Raw genomic sequence first — 27,305 nt, forward strand, 5'->3', positions numbered from 1 at the left:
ATTATTACTACATAGTAAATTTTAGGAAAACTTGCTTTTCTCGCTTTCCAGTCAAAATGTCGCACGAAAAATCATGTAGTCGCAGATGCGACAATTTTGCGACAATTATAGTAAAGAAAACCTGACTAAACCCGTTGATAAATGTCCATATATATGATTGTAGCTTACTTGCATTTGATGGTGGCTGCAGGACTTGACTTTGAGGCCTCCAACACTCTGGACACACACACTAGGAACGACTGACCACAGCAAAGACTTTTCTCCAAAAAGAAAAAGAAAAAAACAGAGCGAGCTAGCTCCACCCAGGCTTATATGGGGGAGACTAGCAGGGAGCCCATAGGTCACTCTTGGGTCACCTGGTCACTGATACCTTCTGGGTAACAATCACATGACATATCACATGGTACAACTCTTAAAAGCAACAAGACATTTTATAATACATTACAATGCAGAACATATGTACAGGGGAGAAACAAGTACAAGGGAGCCCAGGGGACACTGAAGGGATGCTGCTGGACAGGGCAGCAAGGGTACGGGGGTCACCACAGTCTGTATTGGTAATGATGAGGGATGTTGTCAGTATAGTATGTCCTCCTTAAAGGAGTAGTCCAGTGGTGATTCAGTGGTGAGCAACTTATCCCCTATCCTAAGGATAGGGGATAAGTTGCAGATCGCGGGGGGTCCAACCGCTGGGGCCCCCTGCGATCTCCTGTACGGAGCCCCGACAGCCCGCGGGAAGGGGGCGTGTCGACCTCCGCACGAGGCGGCGGCCGACACGCCCCCTCAATACAACTCTATGGCAGAGCCGAAGCGCTGCCTTCGGCAATCTCCGGCTCTGCCATAGAGATGTATTGAGGGGGCGTGTCGGCCGCCGCCTTGTGCGGGGGTCGACACCCGCTATCTCGGCGGAGAGCCGGGGCCCCGTACAGAGAGATCGCAGGGGGCCCCAGCGCTCGGACCCCCCGTGATCTCAAACTTATCCCCTATCCTTAGGATAGGGGATAAGTTTTTCACCACTGGACTACCCCTTTAAGGGTACGTTCACATGTGTGGATTTACAGCGTCTTTTATGCTGCAGATCCGCCGCTGAAGGACCTCTTAAATGTGCCTACTCAGTGCGGCAATACGCAATACACCGCTCTGAGCAGACACACTGCGATGTGCAAGTCGCCGCGCATGCGCGGTGTACTCACACACATCGCGGCCGCTTCCCCTGCTCAAAGAGCTAGGCCGAGAGCTGCCGCGATGTGCGAGTATTGCCACTCCGAGCAGGCACATATAAAGGCAGCATATAGGAGGTCCTTCAGCGGCAGATCCACAGCGAAATACGCTGCGAAAATCCGCACGTCTGAATGTACCCTAAAGGAGATATGCAACAAATATTTGTCTACCTGTGCCCGGGCTGCAATAACAAATTAAACAAACTTTAACTCACCTTCCTGCGTTCCCCCATTGCTCCGGTATTGGGTCCCGTTCCTTCGGTGCTGCAGGTCTATGGGCTCGGAACGTCATGGGGTCGTCAGCGTATCGCCGGCCACAGCGATATCCCGCCTCGGGAACGGGACCAGATACCGGAGCAACGGGAGACGAAGGAAGGTGAGTTAAAGTTTGTGTTATTTGTTATTGCAGCCCGGGCACAGGGAGACAAACATTTTTTTTATATTGCATATCTCCTTTAAACTTAGATGACAGACGGACAACATAATTGCTATTAAAGGAGTTGTGTAGTGAAAAATAACCTATCCCCTATCCAAAGTTATAGAGTTAAAGATTGCGGAGTCCGAGCACTAGGACCCCACGCAATCTCCTCAACAGGACCCCGGCAGTCTGCTGGAAGGGGGAGCGCCGGCCGACATACCCTTTCCATGTATCCCATAGAGATACATGGAGGGGGTGTGTTGGCTGCGGCTTCCTGGGGGGTTGTCAGAATGGCTGCTTCTGGCAGACTGCCAGGGCCCCGGCACTCTGAACCCCCGCGATCTATAACTTATCCACTATCTTTTGGATAGGGGATAAGTAATTCTTCTCTGCACTACTCCTTTAAGAGGTATTCCCATTTTGCAGGTGCAGGTATGGTTAGGGAATGACTGAGGGTGTAGTTAGGGGCGTGGCTTGTCCCTCTCAAACCTCAGCAAAAGTTGTGAGGTATGGCGGGGCGTCACGATACTCCAGCCCTATAGTCGAGACCCTTCAGATATGGAGCGAACATCGCTCTGTGCAGCTGCAACAGGTGGGTGTCTGCATGAGAGATTGCGGGGGTCCCAAGCAGAGGGCACCCCACGATCAGACATCTTATCCCCTAGCCTTTGAATAGGGGATAAGATGTTTCAGGGCCAGAGTATCCCTTTAAGTGTTAATGTCATCCCGTCATAAAAAGAACTTGTTGATATCTGAGGAAATAGTCAGAATCAGATGAATTGTATTGATTGGCTTTGTCTACAATTCACCAGGTCATAAATGTTATTTTTTTTTTTTAAGTTCATTTTCAACAACAAAAAATATTTTCATAATATTTTTATGACCATAATTCCTAATTAAATTATTACCACAGGACATATCAGATAATCATCTATGATCGAAACCTAGAAAGTGTAGGCAGATAAGAACCATTCGGGCCAATTAATCTGCCCAATATTTCTGAATACTATGAATAGTCCCTGGCCCTATCTATCTTCTATAAAGGATAGCCTTATGCCTATCCCATGCATGCTTCACTGAATTTGCAGCTACCACTTCAGCTGGAAGGCTACTCCATGCAATTCTCTCAGTAAAGAAATACCGTATTTATCGGCGTATAACACGCACTTTTAAGGCTAAAATTTTTTGCCTAAAGTCTATGTGCGTGTTATATGCCGATACACCCCCAGGAAAGGCAGGGGGAGAGAGGCCGTCGCTGCCCGCTTCTCTCCCCCTGCCTTTCCTGGGGGTCTAGAGCCCTGCTGCCGGCCCTTCTCTCCCCCCTGGCTATCGGCACCGCTGCCTGTTCTGTCCCCCTGATGCGCCAATAGCCAGGGGGAGAGAAGCGGCGCCGACAGCCAGGGGGGGAGAGAAGGGACAGCGGCACCCATTGCCGGCGCCACTGCCCCGTTGCCTCCCCCCATCCCCGGTGGCATAATTACCTGGGTCGGGTCCGCGCTGCTGCAGGCCTCCGGCGTGCGTCCCCGGCGTCGTTGCTATGCGCTGCACGGCGCGGCGCATGACGTCAGTGCGCCGCGCCGTGCATAGCAACGACGCAGGGGACGCGCGCCGGAGACCTGCAGCACCGCGGACCCGACCCAGGTAATTATGCCACCGGGGATGGGGGGAGGCAACGGGGCAGCGGCGCCGGCAATGGGTGCCGCTGCCCCTTCTCTCCCCCTGGCTGTCGGCGCCGCTTCTCTCCCCCTGGCTATCGGCGCCGGCACCAATAGTCAGGGGGACAGAACGGGCAGCGGCGCCGATAGCCAGGGGAGAGAGAAGGGCCGGCAGCAGGGCTCTAGACCCCAGGAAAGGCAGGGGGAGAGAAGCGGGCAGCGACGGCCTCTCTCCCCCTGCCTTTCCTGGGGGTGTATCTGGGTATACACGCGCACACACGCACCCTCATTTTACCATGGATATTTGGGTAAAAAACTTTTTTTACCCAAATATCCTTGGTAAAATGAGGGTGTGTGTTATAGGCTGGTGCGTGGTATACCCCGATAAATACGGTACTTCCTCATATTACTGCATAAACCTTTGCTCTCTAATTTAAAATTATGTCCAAAGTCCCGCGCTGCCCCCTGTGCCCTGCCTGGCTCCCATCGTCCACATTGTTATGTTGACTCTAGGACAGATGACCCCGCATGGGTGACCATCAGTGGGAGTCTGATAGAGACCACCCAGCTCTGTCCAGAGATAACAGACTCTGACAAGATAATCTGGATTTCCCAGCATGACACAGCTCGCCCTGACGGCCCTAAGCGCTTATTCTGGAACTAATCCTCTTAGATAAAAGCCTTCCAGCCCAGATCAGATGCTGCCCCTTCAAAATTCCCCCTAAGCACAGACCCAAGGTCCTGGAATATCACCATTTAGTAGCAATCGCATCATCCAGTGTGAACAGCCAAAATAATTGTCTGACCAGAGAAGAGGGTGCCCATGTGTTCATATACCTTGTATAATGCTGTATTATATATGCAGTGTGTACATAGACTGGAATAAGCTGATGCTGCATCATGTGTATTATATTTACAAATACTTTTTATATCACTGTACTGTATACACAAAGGGGGCATGGGTGGGAAAAAACTAAACAAAACTACTCCAAGGGACTAAAACGGGAGTACAATCTACTTGTTCCTCATGACAATCCACGTGTCCTGGTACACAAAATAATTTCAACCAAAAAAATAGTATGCAAATAAGGTCTTTATTAATAAAACATTAATAGGCAGACCAAAAAGGCAGACCTAAAAACACTTAGGTCTTTTTCGTTTTTTTCTCCTCTCCCTATAATAGCCATAACTCTTTAACTCCTCTCCCTATAATAGCCATTTCTACAGACCCATATGATGGCTTGTTTTTAGAGGGACAGATTGTACTTCGTAATGACACTATTTTTCCATAAGATATGCGTACACTCTGAAATAAACCAAAAAAATTATATAGATCTCTATCTATCCCTGAGGTGAAATTGAAATAAAGAAAAAAACGAATTTTTTTTTTTTTTTTTTGTTTGTTTTTAACTCAAGGACCAAGCCCATTTTGGCCTTAAAGGGGTACTCTGGTGGTTAATTTTTCTGACTATATGGCACCTCCTTTTAAGGTTAGTTTTTTTGCAATATACATGTGTTATATGTTTTGGCAGCATGTATGTGTTTTTCTTACCTGTTTGTTGGGCAGGAAGTTCTGTAGTTAAGATGGTTTTCTTTTACCGTTGTCCACAGTTCTGAGTCTGTTGTGGACAAGATGTCACAGGTTTTTTTTCCCACCTCTGTCTGCATGAGAGGAATAAGCCACGCCCCTTCATCTCATCCAGCTGAGTACACAGCTCCTCACCTCCCCTCCCCCTGCTCTGTATTCTAAGGACGCAGGTCTGCACAGGAGAAGATAAGTGTTATCTGAGGGGGGAGGATGACAAGGTGCATGGGCTGGGGATGTATGGACTGCAGGAGAATAAATCTCATACTAGGAATGATCTCTATGGGGGAGATTTATCAAAACCTGTGCAGAGGAAAACTTGTCCAGTTGCCCATAGCAACCAATCAGATTGCTTCTTTCATTTTTCACAGGCCTTCATAAAAATGAAAGCAGCAAGCTGACTGGTTGCTATGGGCAACTGGGCAAGTTTTCCTCTGCACAAGTTTTGATAAATCTCCCCCTATATGTGAAGGGGGAGGGGGGGGGGACTCCTGAATGACACATGCTGGGAGTTGTAGTCCCTGTTGTGTGTGTATGCTAGTGTTTACAAACCAGTGTGCCTCCAGCTGTTGCAAAACTACAACTCCCATCATGCCCTAACTTTGGGCATGCTGGGAGTTGTAGATTTGCAACAGATGGAGGTACACTGGTTGGGAAACACTGTTCTAGCCTCTTCAGCATACACATCATGTTACACCAGTGTTTCCCAACCAGTGTGCCTCCAGCTGTTGCAAAACTACAACTCCTAGCATGCCCAAAGGGTGTCAGGGCATGCTGGGAGTTGTAGTTTTGCAACACCTGGAGGCACCTTGGTTGGGAAACACTGGTGTGTTGAACTACAACTCCCAGGAGACTACAGAGGCAGCATGCTGGTGTTATTCTACAGACTGAAGACTCCTGAATGACACATGCTGGGAGTTGTAGTCCCTTTTGTGTGTGTATGGCAGTGTATCCCAACCAAGGCTGATTATATTAGTGTGCTGTGTATAAGGGGGCTGACACGGGAAAATAGTAGGGTGGGTAAAGGGCAGAACAAAAAAAAAAAAAAAAAAGGAGCTGCCCCAAACCAGCAAGGCATGTGGCATGCTGGGATTTGTAGTTTTCAGCACAGCAAGAAACAGGAAATAGAAGCAAAGATAGGAAAACAAAGTGGGGGATAAAAAGACAACAAAGAACGGAAATAGAGTAGTCTAAACAACAAGAATAGAAATTAAACAAAACAAATAGGGTAAGTCAAAAACGGAAAAACACGTTGACCACCGGAGTACCCCTTTAACCCCTTGGGGGCAGAGCCCATTTTGACACTAAGGACAGGAGCATTTTTTGCAATTCTGACCACTGTCACTTTAAGCATTAATAACTCTGGGATGCTTGTACTTATTAATTTGATTCAGAGATTGTTTTTTCATGACATATTTTACTTTATGTAAGTGGTAAATTTTCGTCGATACTTGCATCATTTCTTGGTGAAAAATGCCAAAATTTCATAAAAATTTTTAAAATTTTGCATTTTTTATAACTTTAAACCTCTCTGCTTATAAAGGAAAATAAAAAAAACAAATAAATTATATATTGATTCACATAAACAATATGTCTACTTTATGTTTGCATCATAAAGTTTACTTTTTTTTTTAACTTTTTGAAGACATCAGAGGGCTTCAAAGTATAGCAGCAATTTTCCAATTTTTCAAGTAAATTTCTAAATCTGAATTTTTCAGGGACCAGTTCAGTATTGAAGTTAATTTGAGGGTATTTATGTTAGAAATACCCCATAATGGACCCCATTATGAAAACTGCACCCCTCAACATATTCAAAATGACATTCAAAACTGCACCCCTCAACATATTCAAAATGACATTCAAAACTGCACCCCTCAACATATTCAAAACAAGTGCTTTGTGGGTGCATTAGAGGGCTCAGAAGGGAAGGAGCGACAATGGGATTTTGGAGACCGAATTTTGCTAAAATGTTTTTGGGGGGGGCATGTCGCATTTAGGAAGCCCCTATGGTGCCAGAACACCCCACATGGTACACTATTTGGGAAACTACACCCCTAATGGAACGTAACAAGGGTGCAGTGAGCATTTACACCCCACAGGTGTTTGACAGATCTTTGTAAGAGTGGGCTGTGCAAATGAAAAATTACATTCTACATTTTCACAGACCAATGTTTCAAAAATCTGTCAGTCACATGTGGGGTGTTAAAAGGAGTACTCTGGTGCAGAGTATTCCTGCTCCGTCCTGCCCGGGCTGCAAAATAAATGAAAATAAACAATCACTCACCTTCCTGGGTTCCCGCGGAGCGCCACTACAGCTGATCGGTCCTCCAGTCCATTCTCTTCATACTTCTGTGTGAACGAAGCGTCACATGGCGCTCAGCCCATCGCCGTCCACCGCGATGTTCTGCCCCGGCCGGCGATAGGCTGAGCGCCATGTGACGCTTTGTTACACGCGGAAGTATGAAGAAGATGGACCGGAGGACCGATCAGCTGTAGTGGCGCTCCGCGGGAACCAAGGGAGGTGAGTGATGGTTTATTTTCATTTATTTCGCAGCCCGGGCAGGACGGAGCAGGAATACATTCTTCCCCCGCTCTGCCCCGACATCCAGGGGCGGGCAGAGCGGGGGAAATGAACGCCCCGCCGATCTGAATTGATCAGGACATCGCTGCAGCCGGTGACATGCTGAAGGATCTGTGAAGTTCCCGTATCCAGGAAGCAGCATGAAGATTGCAGCGGAGAACAGTGAGGCAAATACCGGAGAAACGGGGGAACGTAGGAAGGCGAGTAAAAGTTTATTTTGCTTATTTTTGCAGCCCAGGACTATGTAAAATTAATCAGTACAGATGTCCTTTATTAATCATTTCCACTGCCGCGGCACGCAACAATTCATTTAAAGTGCCGGCAGCTCACAGGAGGACGGGGGGGAGCAGCGCCCGCGCGTCACATATGATTAGTGCCCCGATGTAGGGGCAGCGCTGCGGCTGATAATTCATTCGAAAGGGGGAGGGGCCCGACCAGTATTGCTGTATAGGAAAAATTCATATCGTATAGAATAAAAAAAAAAAAAACGGTATTCGGTATGAACCGGTATATCGCCCAGCACTAGGTTAATGTTTGTTTTTTAACCCCTTAATGACGCAGGACGTATATTTACGTCCTGCGGCGGCTCCCGCGACATGAAGCGGGGTCGCACTGCGACCCCGCATCACATCGCGTCGGTACCGGTGCTCATCAACGGCCGGGACCCGCGGCTAATACCACACATCGCCGATCGCGGCAATGTGCGGTATTAACCCTTTAGAAGCGGTGGTCAAAGCTGACCGCCGCTTCTAAAGTGAAAGTGAAACTATCCCGGCTAGTCAGTCGGGCTGTTCGAGACCACAGCGGTGAAATCGCAGCATCCTGAACAGCTTACAGGACACCGGGAGGGCCCTTACTTGCCTCCTCGGTGCCCGATCGACGAATGACTGCTCTGTGCCTGAGATCCAGGCAGGAGCAGTCAAGCGCCGATAACACTGATCACAGGCGTGTTAATACACGCCAGTGATCTGTGTAAGAGATCAGTGTGTGCAGTGTTATAGGTCCCTATGGGACCTATAACACTGCAAAAAAAAAAAAAAAGTAAAAAAAATAAAAAAAAGTGTTAAGGTAATTTAACCCCTTCCCTAATAAAAGTTTGAATCACCCCCCTTTTCCCATAAAAAAAATAAAACAGTGTAAATAAATAAACATATGTGGTATCGCCGCGTGCGTAAATGTCCAAACTATAAGTATGCAGTGGGCACAAGTCATACACCCCGAGTGCCGTCGTACATGTTGGAGGCTTTTAGGTCTGAAAAATTCCCCTGCCCAGCACTGCATGTCCCGGGCGTCGGGAGATGGGATTTCTACATCCCTGACTGAGGGGGCATATTCAAAAGCCTGTGTAACCTAAGTTACAGTAATATTAAACACATTGTGAGATAATAATATTGCATTTTTTAGATACTTTATACAGTTCAAACATGGCTCAGGTTACTTGACTGGCGGTACTGCTAGCATTTTTGCACGGAGAATTACCATACTAGTTGTGAAAACAGGACGTACAGCTAATAAAATGCCACGTGTAAACACAGCCTCAAGAAGGAGATTTTAGAAAAGTTTAATTAAGATGCCTAATAAAGTATGTATTATTACAAGCTGTGACCAATAGAAACACTTCTGCCAGTAACCATAAAAAAAAAAAAAACATCAGAATCCGAATCCAATAGTGAGAGCACGCCTACTTAAAAAGCCAAAAAAAGAAACACCCCCCACCACCACCACACAAAAAAGATTTTCACATGCTGAATAATATAAATTTGTTGAGAAGGGAAGTGAAATATGCTGTGTTCACACATTTTTAGTTGTGGTACTGTTGCACAATGATTTTCAGAAATGATGGTGGAAAATCTTGCAAATAGCTGTAAACCGTGCCATTTTTAATAATATTTTAGGTAATTTGCTGCAAAAACACATGATACTGCGACAGTATCACATAGCAAAGTATAAGAATGCAATACATAACATTAGGAAAATAAATAAACTTTGCACCAGATTTTTCATGTACATAAGTGTAAGCCTTTGAAAATGTCCTGTAATGTATTGTAATTCACCTCGAGGTGCCATGTTGAACTTCCAGTGACCAGTATTAGAGAGTGTGAAAGTGATAAATTTAAAGACACCTGCTCCCCACTCAGACCTGAGACCTTGTAAGGCTGGGTTCACATCACGTTTTTGCCAAACTGTTTTCAATCCGTTTTTCTAAAGAAAACAATATGGCAAAAAAACTGATGGAACAGTATGGGAAAAAGTAAACCGTATGAGTTTTTAAAGGTGCATACAGTTCCGTCCGTTTTTATTTAAAAAAAAAAAATACGTTTTTGAAAATTTTGTCCATTTTTAATGGGAGGGGTCTTGGGTGGGGACTTTAGGATGCAAATACGCATGTGCAAAGTAAAAACCATATACTGTTTCCCTTATGGAACCGTATACATGTGCATTTCCCATTGATGTCCATGTTTTTAAAAAAGCGTATGCGGTTGCAGTCCAGTTTTTAAACAGGAGACAAAACCGTGGTCAACTACGGTTTTGAGTAAGGGAGAAAACTGTATTGCAAGCAAACCATACGCAACCGGATGCATCCGGTTTTCAATTATTTGTCTATGTATACGGTTTTCAATACGGTTCCATACGTTTTTCAATAATGAAAACGTCTACTGGAAACGTACTTGAAAAATGTGGTGTGAACCCACCCTAACACTAACCAGTCATGTTACTATGGGGAGGGGAAAATGGCTAATTGGGCTCAATTTGGACATTTCCACTTCGAGGTGTACTCCTTTTGTTGCCAAGGTTTAGACATTAACGGAGAACTGCAGCCTAATATAACCCAGTCACTTCTTTCCATTAGATCAGTGTTTCTCCAGTGTTACATAAAAAGATATAATAAAATATTTACAAAAATATGAGGGGATTCACTTATGTGAGATACTGTAGACTGAATCCGACACCACATTCAGTTTTGCACAACTTGAGCGCATCAAGTAAACTTTTTTTTTTATTTCTATAAACTGCTTTGAAAATTTTCATGTTATTCTTAACCACATTTCACACCAAGAATTTGGTGCAACAAACGATAAAAAGCACACGAAAATCACATCAAGTTTTGATTATGTCCCCCAGAGTCTCCACAGGCTATAAAGAGGAGTTGCAGAATCTCAAGCCATATATGTCCATATACCTTTTCATAGAGCTGTATTATATACACAGGGAGAGTCTATATAGACTATACTGCGCAGACGTAGCCTTCTGTGCACTATTCTGGACATTTATCAACGGGTTTAGTCAGGTTTTCTTTACTATAATTGTCGCAAAATTGTCTCAACTGCGACTACTCGATTTTTCGTGCGACATGTTGACTGGAAAGCGAGAAAAGCAAGTTTTCCTAAAATTTACTACATAGTAATAATTTTAAAATGGACTACGGGTAGTCAGGTATTTATTAACTGCGACAGTCGCAACTGCGCAAAAAAAAAAAGTCGCAACAGCGTTAAAAATTGACTAAATTTACTCCAGCTCAAACATGGAGCAGAAAAAGCTACTACCAAAGTAAAAAAGGAAAAATTGCTTACGTGAAAGAAAATTATCCACAGGCTGAAACCAGTTGATAAATACGTCACACATAAGCAAAAAAAAAAGTAAGGAAAAAATTACTAAAATAAAGAATACATAAGCAAACATTGATAAATGTCCCTCTACATGTCCATACACCTTCTATAGCACTATTTGACATAGTATATACCGTATACAGAATATACCGTATTTTTCGCCGTATAAGACGCACTTTTTCTTCCCCAAATCTGGTTGGTGCGTCATATACGGCATTAAAACCGGTGGTCCCTGCGGCCATCAACGGCCGGGACCCGCGGCTAATACAGGACATTACCGATCGCGGTGATGCCCTGTATTAACCTTTCAGAAGCGGCGATCAAAGCTGACTGCCGCCTCTGAAGTGAAAGTGACACTAACTTCGGGCTGTTTGGGACCGCTGCGGTGAAATCACGGCGTCCCGAACAGCTTACAGGACACCGGGATCCCCTGCATGGCCAGCGCTCTCCTTAGTCGTCATCACGTCGTCGCACACGCCGTCCCGTCATCCAATAGAAGCGGCGTGCGTAGCGACGTGATGGCGTTAACAGAGAGCGAGGATGCCGGGCAGCAGAGGCGTTCCGGAGCGACGGCGACACCCCAGGGACGTGGCGACAGCGATGGAGGGCGACATCCAGGGCAGCGTTGACAAGCGGTGACGGGTCCGGAGTGGCAGGGACACGTGAGTACTACCTCCTATACCAGTGGTCTTCAGCCTGCGGACCTCCAGATGTTGCAAAACTACAACTCCCAGCATGCCCGGACAGCAAACGGCTGGGAGTTGTAGTTTTGCAACATCTGGAGGTCCGCAGGTTGAAGATCACTGTCCTATACTTTACATTGTATTTGGTTCAGAATCTTTATTTTCTAGATTTTTATGCTTTAAAATTGGGTGCGTCTTATATGACGAAAAATACGGTACCCACAGGCCATTATGAGTGGAAGCAGCATCCTGTTTGATATACGTCCATATACTTTATGCAATATATATATATAATTTACATGGAACTGCAGGAGGAATGTGTGCCCACTGATGTGACATTTGATGACAATTTTTCCAGCCAAGGCTGAGGGGACATTGCTATTCTGTGTGTTGCTTCTCCATGTTTTTTCCCCTTTTCACAGCGCAGGGCTCTCCAATGACAAGAGTTCATTCATGGAGACAGATTGATGGCATGGTAGGCGGCTGAGGGGCTCATTCCCATTCAGTGCTGCGCTCAGACTCTTCTGTCCCATAATAAAGGATGCCGGGGATGTTTGGGGGGCGCTCTCAGCAGCTTTTCCCAGGACACCGGGACACAAAGGCTGAACCCAGGGGTTAACCGGGTCACTAGCAGCAAAACAATGGAGATCAACGCGCAATTCATTAAATCCCAATTCTACCAAAGAACAAAAATCGAGCAACCGGTTCTCACAGCAGGAAAACAAGGAGATTACCAGTGCGGGGCCGTATCCAAGAGACTGGGGCAATGATGGGGCCAACAAGCACTGAGGCCACCCCATGCCTCATTAACCCCATCAGCAGGGGGCAGCAAATACATTATACACAGCACACTGGAAGCCCAGGGGGCAAAAGAGCAAAACTGCTCCCATCATAGAGCAATTAACCTCAGGCATCAAGACCCGGATGCTGAGTGCAATGTCGCATGTTATAAAGCTCTAAACATAGCAGCAGTACCAGAGTGTTCTGCCCTAATGTTACAGGGCATCTATGCAGGTAAAGGCATCAGGCTGGAATCCACAGTTGTGTTAGCAAGATTAGATAAGGATTGGGTTTTCAGCCTTTGGATAGTTACACAAGAATGTACCAATTCATGGGCACAGTCATCCATAGCCATTTCTGTCATTACTGACTGTAGCAGAAAAAAAAAAGGCAGAAAAGAGGATCTTCCACAGGCGCAGTTTCAGTGTGGAACAGAGGTCACTTAGGTCATGGATATTGTATCTCAAAATGATTAGCACAGTAAGCAACGTGTTTCTTGCCCGGAGAGGGCTCTTCATCAGGCCATGTGCATATCATGACATGCACATAGCTTGATGAAGTGCCCACTCCAGGCAAGAAATGCGTTGCTTACTGTGCTAATAAATTGTTTGGGATACATTATCCATGACCTAAGTGACCTCTATTCGACACAAACTGCGCCTGTGGAAGATCCTGTTTTCTGCCTTTTTTTCTACTATTGTGATCCGGGTGAGCGAGCCTCTGACCGGGAGGATTAAGGCTGCATACTCAGTGTCATCTCTTTAAAAACGGTATATGGTGTATGGTGTTGTGCCCTTAGCGCACCACCACTTGGTAAGTGAATTTCTTAACTTGCACTTGCCAAATACCTAAGCATACTGCACTGGGGGGGGGGGTCTTTTCTCTGTTTATTACTGACTGCAGGACAGGTAAATTCATTCTATTAATCTGTTATCAGCCATTTCTGGCTGGGAAGAGGCAGACTATTGGACAGGTCAATAAAATACAATATTAATGGGATCCTCATGAGTGAGATGGTGGTCCAAACGACACACATTCTTCCCATATGTTCTTTTCCGGCCCTCGTCACTACTCCCTCCCACGAATCCTCGCTGCAATGACACAGAAACCGAAGCTGCAAATATTTCCTAAAATTCCTGTAGAAGCTGCTATGCAGCATGAACCACACGTCCATGTCGAAAGAAAGGGGAGACAGGGGGGAATAGGAGGAACCATCAAGCCCAAGCAGCTTGGCAAAATGTCAAGCTGGTTGGGTTTGACTTTGACATATAAGTTGAAGATAACAATATACAGCAATTAGTAACTGGGGTGCTGTACCCAATTCAAAATAGAGTTCCCCGCATCAAATCGGAACAAAATAGTACTGAGGAAAGGCACGTAAAAATGTAACTTGTATTAGACCAGTTTAAAAGTTTTTTGGACCCTTAGAAATAGTACAGTCATGGCCATAAATGTCGGCACCTCTGAAATGTTTCAAGAAAATGAAGTATTTCTCACAGAAAAGGATTGCAGTAACACATGTTTTGCTATACACATGTTTATTCCCTTTGTGTGAACTGGAACTAAGCCAAAAAAAAGGAGGAAAAAAAGCAAATTGAACATAATGTCACACCAAACTCCAAAAATGGTCTGGACAAAATCATTGGCATCCTTAACTTAATATATGGTTGCACACCCTTTGGAAAAAATAACTGAAATGAGTCACTTCCTATAACCATCAATAAGCTTCTTACACCTCTCAGCCGGAATGTTGGACCACTCTTCCTTTGCAAACTGCTTCAGGTCTCTCTTATTGGAAGGGCGCCTTTTCCCAACAGCAATTTTAAGATCTCTCCACAGGTGTTCAATGGGATTTAGATCTGGACTCATTGCTGGCCACTTCAGAACTCTCCAGCGCCTTGTTGCCATCCATTTCTGGGTGCTTTTTGGCATATGTTTAGGGTCATTGTCCTGCTGGAAGACCCAAGATCTCGGATGTAAACCCAGCTTTCTGACATTGGGCTGTACAGTGCGACCCAAAATCAGTTGGCAATCCTCAGATTTCATGATGCCTTGCACACATTCAATGCACCCAGTACCAGAGGCAGCAAAACAACCCCAAAACATAATTGAATCTCCACCATATTTCACTGTATATACTGTGTTCCTTTCTTTGCAGGCCTCATTCTGTTTTCGGTAAACAGTAGAATGATGTGCTTTACCAAAAAGCTCTATCTTAGTCTCATCTGTACACAAGACCTTTTCCCAGAAGGATTTTGGCTTACTCAAGTTCATTTTGGCAAAATGTAGTCTTGCTTTTTTATGTCTCTGTGTCAGCAGTGGGGTCCTCCTGATCTCCTGCCATAGCGTTCCATTTCATTTAAAATGTCGACAGTTTGCGCTGACACTGATGCTCCCTGAGCCTGCAGAACAGCTTAAATATCTTTGGAACTTGTTTGGGGTTGCTTATCCACCATCCAGACTATCCTGCGTTGACACCTTTCATCAATTTCTCTCTTCTGTCCATGCCCAGGGAGATTAGCTACAGTGCCATGGGTTGCAAACTTCTTGAACTGGCTCCGGAAAGAAACAGATTTGTAAATTACTTCTAATTAAAAAATCTTAATCCTTCCAATAGTTATTAGCTTCTGAAGTTGAGTTGTTGTTTTCTGTCTAACTGCTCTCTGATGACTCACGTCCCCGGGACGTGACATCATCATTGAGCAGTTAGACAGAAAACTTCAGAAGCTAATAACTATTGTAAGGATTAAGATTTTTTAATAGAAGTAACTTACAAATCTGTTTAACTTTCCGGAGCCAGTTGATTATATATATATATATATATATATATATATATATATATATATATATAAATAAATAAAGGTTTTGCCTGGAATACCCCTTTAATGTGGACACAGACACACAATGTAAAGACTAAGGGAACTTCTCTCCTTTTTATCTGCTTTCAGGTGTGACTTTTCTATATCCCACACCTGTTACTTGCCCCAGGTGAGTTTAAAGGAGCATCACATGCTTAAACCAATCATATTTATCTACAATTTTGAAAGGGTGGCAATAATTTTGTCCAGCCCATTTTTGGAGTTTGTGTGTATTGGAACTAAACCAAAAAAGGAGGGGAAAAAAAAGCAAATTGGACATAATGATACACCAAAGGGAATAGACATGTGTATAGCAAAACATGTGTTACTGCAATCCTTTTCTGTGAGAAATACTTCATTTTCTTGAAAAAGTGCAGGTGTGTCAACATTTACGGCCATGACTGTATTTGTAATTACACCAAAGTGATAAAGACCCAATGGGAAAAATCAGTGATCAATTAAAAACACAATATACAATATAAAGGGCAGAAAACGGGCAGTCAAGTTCTAAACTTGCCCTGTACACTGACCCTAGACCACCCTTCTTGGCAAGTGTTGCTTCGCTCTGAGAAGGACGGCCCCACACAGAAACCTGACCTATTACACCCTATATGACCTCCCATTGGGTTGAAATATAAGTACCAAGTTTCATTAAAACAGTGACACATCACTATATAAAAAACACTGTTAGAGGACAAGACAACAATGTCATTACTCTCTAGAGTATCTAACACATGTCCCAACATCTCATAAGGAAATCTCTGCAGGTGTCTGTGTGAGAAGACGACGAGTGTCTGATGCAATGTTTGACAGCTGCAGCAGGTGGTGCCAACCGGTGGAATTTCTGCACCAGCATGTCAGCATGGAGAGTTGTGAGGGTACCACAAAGATTTACTGGGGAAGATTAATAAACGCTACTGCAACATTAGGGTGCATTCACGCGACCGTCTGTCCCCGGTTTTTTTTATCCCTGTTTCGGTTCTGTTCTTGCAGGCTGTAAACGGATTAAAAACAGTTTTAAAAAAAAAAATCCCATTTGTACCCGTCTGCACTCATTTCTATTTTTTGGACGTCAGAAAAAGCACATGCAGTATTTTTTTTTCCTTCCGTCAAAAAAAACGGAAGAAAAAACGGATACAGTAAATTTAACATTGAAGCCTATGTCTTTAATGCCATCCGTTTGAATGTGTTTTTCCAATCCGTTTGATCCGTTTTTACTTCTGAGCATGCTCAGAACAAAATATAGATATATATTTATTTTTGGGGGTTTATTAACTGAACAATAACGGATCCAAAGGATAACAACCGTTTGAATCAGTTATTGTCCTTTTTTTTTTTTTTTTTAAAGGAAAAATGGCGGGGCTTCTGCACTGACATCAGCGCCGCTTATGAATATTCATCCCCCCTCCCTCCAGTTAGGAGCGGCGAAGAGAGGGGGAACTGGAGGTAGGGGGGATGAATGTTCATAAGCTCCAAGAAGAAAAAGAAACACGCAAAACAGCGCACACCCGTAAATATCAAAATGTTCTCTTTATTAATACATAGATCAAAAGGACAGACAGGATTATTAAAAACATTTAAAACAGGCCAAAAGCAGCCAAAACACAAAACAGGGTGAGCCCCCTCAACCCCTGACAACACCCCTGAGGAAGTTGCCGACGGGAAACGGAACGCGTGGGGTCTATAGGGGGGCACCTGCCTGGTAACTCCTCCATTAACCGTCCTGTGTCATTTCATCATATCTTTGCTACATGAGAATACAGGTTGTATATGGGCTGTTGAGATGAATATAGTACTATGTGGCAGCTTATGTGTATATCATAGTGACGTTATTGATGTATTGTAATAGGCAGGTGCCCTGGGTGGGGTTCCCTTGTTGAGGGGGCTCACCCTGTTTTGTGCTTTGGCAGCTTTTGGCCTGTTTTAAATGTTTTTAATAATCCTGTCTGTCCTTTTGATCTATGTATTAATAATGAGAACATTTTGATATTTACGGGTGTGCGCTGTTTTGCGTTTCTTTTTCTTCTTGGATATTGTGTTACATTTGATACGTATAGCAGCACCCCTTTTCCAATTGATATTTTAGTGAATGTTCATAAGCGACGCTGACGTCAGTGGAGAAGCCCCGCCCGTGCCAGTTACAGCAAGGTATACACATAGAATAAAATACAATACAAAATACAATTGTGGGCGAACCGCCAGGCGGATCCGGGTAAGGTAGGGCTCGTTTTAATCAGCGTCTCCTGCACTATCCACCAGTACTGTGGATAGTGTGGGAGAAAATATCTGACAGTCTTCCTTTAAAGTCCATTTTTATTTTTGATGGGAGAAGAACAGGACGGGTCTAGACGACCGTGTGAACGCAGCCTTAGTCATGAGGTTTCCCCCGTGTGTGCAGCTGTGTGAGAGAAACAGCCCAGACAATCACATTGTAACAAATAATCAGGACAGGAAAGAGATTTGCACCGCTTTGTTTAGCTCAGGATAGTTTGTGAAGTACTTTGTTAGGAGGGGTTTTCATGCTCTAGATCAGGGTTTCCCAAGCGTGGTCCTCAAGTACCCCCAACAGGTCATGATGATATCCCATAAAGAGAACACTTGTGTTAATGCCCGATGCACTGACCATAATTAGATCAACTGTGAAATCCTGAAAACATGACCTGTTGGGGGTCCTTGTTGGGGGTTGGGTGGTTAGGACTTACATGGGACTGCCAGAGCCTTATAAAGGCTTCAGTGCAGCCCAGAGTTGAGAAATGAAAAGGAATGTGCTCCCCTCCCCTCAGGTTTCTCTTCGCAGATTTTAGACTCAACATGTCGGCTACAACAAGTCTTTCAAGCGATTAAAAAAATAGATATATATCAAGCGGCAGTCTGGCCATTTCCACATTGCTGATATTACAAGCCCTCGCCGGCATGAGGACAAACTCCCGAAAGAGATCACACGAGGAGTTAATTGGAAATCCTGTGCTGGTTCTGCTCTTTTCTGCTGGAGTGGTGAACAATACACAATGCTTAGAGTCAGCCCATCTCCCCCCAAAACCATTTGAGAATGAACCCCTGCACTACAAAAGTCACCTTTCTGCCAAAACTGGAGAAACCTCATCTATATGAAGATAATAGGTGCTAATAAACCAACTTTTACCACATCTACATTTTATAGGGAATATCCCAGGATACATCACACAGAGTCATATCCACCTGTTATAGTAAATATCCCTAGAGACAGCACATGACAGTATTTCTACATACTATAGTGAATATCCCGAAATACATTGTATGGGACCTGTCTGCATTCTACAGAGAACATCCTCATATACACTGCAGGACATATCCACCTTCTATAGTGAATATCTATGGATACATCACAGCACCATATCCACCTTCTATAGTGAATATCTATGGATACATCACAGCACCATATCCACCTTCTATAGTGAATATCTATGGATACATCCCAGCACCATATCCACCTTCTATAGAGAATATCTATGGATACATCACAGCACCATATCCACCTTCTATAGTGAATATCTATGGATACATCACAGCACCATATCCACCTTCTATAGAGAATATCTATGGATACATCACAGCACCATATCCACCTTCTATAGTGAATATCTATGGATACATCACAGCACCATATCCCCCTTCTATAGTGAATATCTATGGATACATCCCAGCACCATATCCCCCTTCTATAGTGAATATCTATGGATACATCACAGCACCATATCCACCTTCTATAGTGAATATCTATGGATACATCACAGCACCATATCCCCCTTCTATAGTGAATATCTATGGATACATCACAGCACCATATCCACCTTCTATAGTGAATATCTATGGATACATCCCAGCACCATATCCACCTTCTATAGTGAATATCTATGGATACATCCCAGCACCATATCCATCTTCTATAGTGAATATCTATGGATACATCACAGCACCATATCCACCTTCTATAGTGAATATCTATGGATACATCACAGCACCATATCCCCCTTCTATAGTGAATATCTATGGATACATCACAGCACCATATCCACCTTCTATAGTGAATATCTATGGATACATCACAGCACCATATCCACCTTCTATTGTGAATATCTATGGATACATCACAGCACCATATCCACCTTCTATAGTGAATATCTATGGATACATCACAGCACCATATCCACCTTCTATAGAGAATATCTATGGATACATCACAGCACCATATCCCCCTTCTATAGTGAATATCTATGGATACATCCCAGCACCATATCCACCTTCTATAGAGAATATCTATGGATACATCACAAATCATTATATCCACCTTCTATAGTGAATATCTATGGATACATCCCAGCACCATATCCACCTTCTATAGTGAATATCTATGGATACATCACAGCACCATATCCACCTTCTATAGTGAATATCTATGGATACATCCCAGCACCATATCCCCCTTCTATAGTGAATATCTATGGATACATCCCAGCACCATATCCCCCTTCTATAGTGAATATCTATGGATACATCACAGCACCATATCCACCTTCTATAGTGAATATCTATGGATACATCACAAATCATTATATCCACCTTCTATAGTGAATATCTATGGATACATCCCAGCACCATATCCACCTTCTATAGTGAATATCTATGGATACATCACAGCACCATATCCACCTTCTATAGTGAATATCTATGGATACATCCCAGCACCATATCCACCTTCTATAGTGAATATCTATGGATACATCACAGCACCATATCCACCTTCTATAGTGAATATCTATGGATACATCACAGCACCATATCCACCTTCTATAGTGAATATCTATGGATACATCACAGCACCATATCCACCTTCTATAGTGAATATCTATGGATACATCACAAATCATTATATCCACCTTCTATAGTGAATATCTATGGATACATCCCAGCACCATATCCCCCTTCTATAGTGAATATCTATGGATACATCCCAGCACCATATCCCCCTTCTATAGTGAATATCTATGGATACATCCCAGCACCATATCCCCCTTCTATAGTGAATATCTATGGATACATCCCAGCACCATATCCCCCTTCTATAGTGAATATCTATGGATACATCACAGCACCATATCCACCTTCTATAGTGAATATCTATGGATACATCACAAATCATTATATCCACCTTCTATAGTGAATATCTATGGATACATCCCAGCACCATATCCACCTTCTATAGTGAATATCTATGGATACATCACAGCACCATATCCACCTTCTATAGTGAATATCTATGGATACATCACAGCACCATATCCACCTTCTATAGTGAATATCTATGGATACATCACAGCACCATATCCACCTTCTATAGTGAATATCTATGGATACATCACAGCACCATATCCATCTTCTATAGAGAATATCTATGGATCCATCACAGCACCATATCCACCTTCTATAGTGAATATCTATGGATACATCACAGCACCATATCCATCTTCTATAGAGAATATCTATGGATCCATCACAGCACCATATCCACCTTCTATAGTGAATATCTATGGATACATCACAAATCATTATATCCACCTTCTATAGTGAATATCTATGGATACATCACAGCACCATATCCACCTTCTATAGTGAATATCTATGGATACATCACAAATCATTATATCCACCTTCTATAGTGAATATCTATGGATACATCACAGCACCATATCCATCTTCTATAGTGAATATCTATGGATACATCACAGCACCATATCCACCTTCTATAGTGAATATCTATGGATACATCACAGCACCATATCCACCTTCTATAGTGAATATCTATGGATACATCACAGCACCATATCCACCTTCTATAGTGAGTATCTATGGATACATCACAGCACCATATCCACCTTCTATAGTGAATATCTATGGATACATCACAGCACCATATCCACCTTCTATAGTGAATATCTATGGATACATCACAGCACCATATCCACCTTCTATAGTGAGTATCTATGGATACATCACAGCACCATATCCACCTTCTATAGTGAATATCTATGGATACATCCCAGCACCATATCCACCTTCTATAGAGAATATCTATGGATACATCACAGCACCATATCCACCTTCTATAGTGAATATCTATGGATACATCACAGCACCATATCCACCTTCTATAGAGAATATCTATGGATACATCACAGCACCATATCCACCTTCTATAGTGAATATCTATGGATACATCACAGCACCATATCCACCTTCTATAGTGAATATCTATGGATACATCACAGCACCATATCCACCTTCTATAGTGAATATCTATGGATACATCACAGCACCATATCCACCTTCTATAGTGAATATCTATGGATACATCACAGCACCATATCCACCTTCTATAGTGAATATCTATGGATACATCACAGCACCATATCCACCTTCTATAGTGAGTATCTATGGATACATCACAGCACCATATCCACCTTCTATAGTGAATATCTATGGATACATCACAGCACCATATCCACCTTCTATAGTGAATATCTATGGATACATCACAGCACCATATCCACCTTCTATAGAGAATATCTATGGATACATCCCAGCACCATATCCACCTTTCATAGTGAATATTACTGTATATATCACACAGCATCATATTCACCTTCCATAGAGAATATCCCTTAGATACATCACATGGCATCATATTTATACTAGCCATAGAATATGCCCATCTAGAACACACTGCATCATGTCAACATTCTATAGAGGGTATTCCCAGAGACTTCACACAGCATCATATGCACATTCTATAGGCCACTGTTTCCCAACCAGGGTGCCTCCAGCTGTTGCATAACTACAACTCCCAGCATGCCCGGACAGCCAAAGGCTGTCCGGGCATGCTGGGAGTTGTAGTTTTGCAACAGCTGGAGGCACCCTGGTTGGGAAACACTGCTATAGGCTATCCCTAGATGTAACAACCATCACACCTACATTCTATAGAGGATATCCCTGAATATATCACACATCATATCCAGTGTCTACAGAGGATATCACTAGATACATCACACAATGTCGTACCAAAATAAATAAATATTATAGAGATTATATAATTATATATACATACACAGGAGGACTGGTGGGTGTACGACAGGAGGTTTGCATATGACAGGAGGATGTACTGGGGATTTCATATTTAAAAGAAGGAGGGTATACAGGGGGACTGGTGGATGAGGTTTACATATGACAGGAGGATGTACTGAGCATTTGGCATATCTCTGGAGAATGTACAAGGGGTTTTATATTTGACAGGAAGATGTACAGAGAGATTTTATCTATGACAGGAGGATGTTCACCATATCTTGATTCCATAGTGTCTTTCAAGATCACACATGCAAAAACAGGGGAAACTCCACATTTACATATACACACACACAAAAATGTACAGAAACCACTTCAATTGATAAAAAACTATTACACTTTATTGGAAAAAAAAAAAAATCTCCTAACATACAGCACTCAATATCTGGACAAGTTTAACTCAATATGCTCCTTGCACAGCAGAGGAATCATGTAAATCTATGTACCACTGCTAGGGGCACTCTTATGTATACAACTGTATTAAAATCTTCCCTGTACAGTTATTACTGGTGTCTAGTCTGGATATAACACCTGTCAGTTGGGCTGCATGAAAAAAGTGCACAGCCTATAGAACAGTGTTTAATTTGGTGTCCCCTCAGCCATTAAAAGTGAAGTTTTAGATCTTGGGGGTCCGATCGCTGGGCACACCCCACGATCTCATGTAGGAGTCCTCCGCTCTGTCCGGGAGCGGCGTGTCACAACCCCGACCTCAAGCAGGGTCCGCCATGCCCCCTTGATATATCTCTATGGGAAGGTTGAAGAATAGCTGAATGGCTCTCCCACAGATATATAGGGAGGTAACATGGTAGCCCTGTACAGAAGATCGCAGGGGGTCCCAGACCCCCCCCCCCCCCCCCCCCCAATCTAAAACTTATTTTAGTTTTTATACAGGATACGTTTTTTGGCATGGGACTTCTTTAATGTCTAAACCTTGACAACAAAAGTGAGTACACACCTAGGTGGAAATGTCAAAATTGTGCCCAATTAGCCATTTTCCCTCTAAGGTGTCAGGTGACTCGCCAGTGTTACGAGGTCTCAGATGTGAATGGGGAGAAAGTAATACTCGAATACTGGTCGCTGGAAGTCCAACATGGCACCTCATGGCAAAGAACTCTGAGGATCTGGCCTAGGCTATAAGAAAATTGCCAAGACCAACCATGAAACCGAGGAAGACCATACAGAAGTTTCACAGGACAGGTTCTACTTAGCACAGGCCTCCCGAAGATCGACCAAAGAAGTTGAGTGCACGTACTCAGCATCAGATCAAAAGGCTTTCTTTGGGAAACAGACATACAGCCATGGCCGTAAATGTTGGCACCCCTGAAATTTTTCAAGAAAATTAAGTATTGCTCACAGAAATTGCAGTAACACATGTTTTGTTATACACATGTTTATTCCCTTTGTGTGTATTGGAAGTAAGCCAAAAAAAGGAGGTAAAAAAGCTAATTGGACATAATATCATATCAAACTCCAAAAATGGGCTGGACAAAATCATTGGCACCCTTAACTTAATATTTGGTTGCACACCCTTTGGAAAAAATTACTGAAATCAGTCGCTTCCTATAACCATCAATAAGCTTCTTACACCTCTCAGCCGGAATGTTGGACCACTCTTCCTTTGCAAACTTCTCCAGGTCTCTCTTATTGGAAGGGTGCCTTTTCCCAACAGCAATTTTAAGATCTCTCCACATGTGTTCAATGGGTTTTAGATCTGGACTCATTGCTGGCCACTTCAGAACTCTCCAGCGCTTTGTTGCCATCCATTTCTGGGGGCTTTTTGACATATGTTTGGGGTCATTCCTGCTGGAAGACCCAAGGTCTCGGACGCAAACCCAGCTTTCTGACACTGGAGTATACAGTGCGACCCAAAATCCATTGGTTAGCCTCAGATTTTGTGATGCTTTGCATTCATTCAAGGCACCCAGTGCCAGAGGCAACAAAATAACCCCAAAACATCATGGACCCTCCACCATATTTCACGGTAGGCACTGTGTTCTTTTCTTTGTAGGCCTCATTCCGTTTTCGGTAAACAGTAGAATGATGTGCTTTACCAAAAAGCTCTATCTTGGTCTCATCTCTCCACAAGACGTTTTCCTAGAAGGATTTTGGCTTACTCAAGTTCATTTTGGCAAAAGGTCTTGGAACTTGTTTGGGGCTGCTTATCCACCATCCGGACTATCCTGCGTTAACACCTTTCAGCAATTTTTCTCTTCTGTCCATGCCCAGGGAGATTAGCTACAGTGCCATGGCTTGCAAACTTCTTGATAATGTTGCGCACTGTGGACAAAGGCAAATCTAGATCTCTGGAGATGGACTTGGAACCTTGAGATTGTTGATATTTTTCCACAATTTTGGTTCTCAAGTCCTCAGGCAGTTTTCTCCCCTTTCTGTTGTCCATGCTTAGTGTGGCACACACAGACACACAATGCAAAGAATAAGTGAACTTCTCTCCATTTTATCTTCATTCAGGTGTGATTTTTATATTGCCCACTTGTTACTTGCCCCAGGTGAGTTTAAAGGATGATCACATGCGTGAAAATCTTATTTTGCCACAATTTTGAAAGGGTGCCATTAATTTTGTCCAGCCCATTTTTGGAGTTTGGTGGGACCAATGGTTATGTCCAATTTTCTTTTTTTCCTCTCTTTTTTTGTTTAGTTTCAATACACACAAAGGGAATAAACATGTGTAAAGGAAAACATGTGTTACTGCAATCCTTTTCTGTGAGAAATACTTAAATAAATTTTAGGGGTGCCAACATTTACGGCCATGACTGTAGGAGTACTGCCAGCATTGCTGCAGAGGTTGAAAGAGTGAGCGTGTGTTGCACACATGACAGGAGGGCGTACAGGGCAATTGCACACATGACAGGAGGGCGTACAGGGCAATTGCACACATGACAGGAGGGCGTACAGGGCAATTGCACACATGACAGGAGGGCGTACAGGGCAATTGCACACATGACAGGAGGGCGTACAGGGCAATTGCACACATGGCAGGAGGGCGTACAGGGCAATTGCACACATGACAGGAGGGCGTACAGGGCAATTGCACACATGACAGGAGGGCGTACAGGGCAATTGCACACATGACAGGAGGGCGTACAGGGCAATTGCACACATGACAGGAGGGCGTACAGGGCAATTGCACACATGACAGGAGGGCGTACAGGGCAATTGCACACATGACAGGAGGGCGTACAGGGCAATTGCACACATGACAGGAGGGCGTACAGGGCAATTGCACACATGACAGGAGGGCGTACAGGGCAATTGCACACATGACAGGAGGGCGTACAGGGCAATTGCACACATGACAGGAGGGTGTACAGGGCAATTGCACACATGACAGGAGGGTGTACAGGGGAGGGGGGGTTGCATACATGACAGGGGACTTGCACATATGACAGGAGTATGTAGGGGGGATTACATATATGGGGGTACATAAGACCGGTGGATGTACGGGGGAGTTGAATAAATTGGGGGGGGGGGGGGGGTTACATAATATATAACAGGAGGACGTTCGGAGGAATTGCATATATGGGGGGGGGGGGGGTACGATATACTTGATATAAGACACCAGGATGCACCGGGAAAAGGCATAAATGGGGGAAGGTACATAATATATAACAAGTCGATGTAACGGGGAGATCTACAGAGTAGCCGCCGCACAGTGTCGAAGCCGCCGGTACCTTGCACATATTAATGGGCGCTCCCAGGACGGTTATGACCCGGGGACAGCCGCCCAGCGCTCCGGTGACACTTACCTATCATGCTCCGGCCGCCGCTGTTCTCTCCGGACGATCCTCCGCTTTGGACCTGGCTGCAGGTGACCGAACCCGGTGACCGCTTCACAGCTGAGCCGACGGCTCTGAGCTCCGCCTCCTACCGGCTAGCACCGCCCATAGCCCAGCTGTACTGCCACGCCCACAGCCGGATCCAGCCACCGCCCCTCGGCTTTTACTTTACACGGGGTAGAGCGCCTCCCGCCTCAGGAGTCCCGCCCCCCCCCCCCCAGTCTCTGACCGCAGGAGTGTGAGACATCAGTGATGGAGATGTCTTGTAAAGTAATGTTTAGGAGTAAACGTGACTTACAGCCCTTCGTGTCATCCTACTGGAGGTAAGTTGGTGACATGAAAGGGAAGGTAAATTACCGCCCCTTTGTGGTGACACCATAGTTGAGGTAAGTTACAACCCACCCCCCTCAAACGGTGACATCCAAGTGGAGATAAAGTTCCACCCCCTGGTGGTGACACCATAGTGGAGGTTAGTTACTGCTCTCAGGGTAACATCCTAGTTACCACAAACCTCCCCTCAGTCAGGTGGTGACATCAAGGGGTAAGTTACACACACACACACACACACCAGTGGCGTTGCTAGGGTTGATGTCACCCGGTGCGGTAGAAAATGGTGTCACCCCATACCTTCCCCCTTCCCCCAGTAAGTTTTTAGCCTGTTGTGACAGACACCACAGTTGTAGCGCATTGTGAGAAATTCAGTATAATAATCAGATATAACAGTTGCCACAGAATAGGAAAGTGTTAAAGAAGTTTTCACCATTGAAATATACAGCTCCCAGAATTACTTAAAGGGGTACTCCACTGGAAAACATTTACTTTTATATCAACTGGTGCCACAAAGTTAAACAGATTTTTAAATTACTTCTATTTAAAATCTTAATACTTACAGTACTTATAAGCTGGAGTATGCTCCACAGGAAGTTGTGTAGTTCTTTCCAGTCTGACCACAGTCCTTTGCTGACACC

At 44.0% G+C, this 27,305-nt stretch overlaps 1 protein-coding gene across 2 annotated transcripts in view; it reads right to left on the minus strand.

Annotated features, from left to right (window-relative positions):
• The window catches only part of SULF2 (sulfatase 2), a 135,180-nt gene extending 108,740 nt beyond the window's left edge, over positions 1-26,440 (minus strand). For both annotated transcript variants that reach the window (XM_056549009.1, XM_056549012.1), the window contains exon 1: positions 26,308-26,440. The gene's annotated coding sequence lies outside the window, so the exon portion shown is untranslated. The remainder of the gene's footprint in view (positions 1-26,307) is intronic.
• Positions 26,441-27,305: the final 865 nt, after the last annotated feature.

The sequence above is a fragment of the Hyla sarda genome, chromosome 12 (genome assembly GCF_029499605.1).
Source record: "Hyla sarda isolate aHylSar1 chromosome 12, aHylSar1.hap1, whole genome shotgun sequence".
In the NCBI taxonomy this organism is placed as follows: domain Eukaryota; kingdom Metazoa; phylum Chordata; class Amphibia; order Anura; family Hylidae; genus Hyla; species Hyla sarda.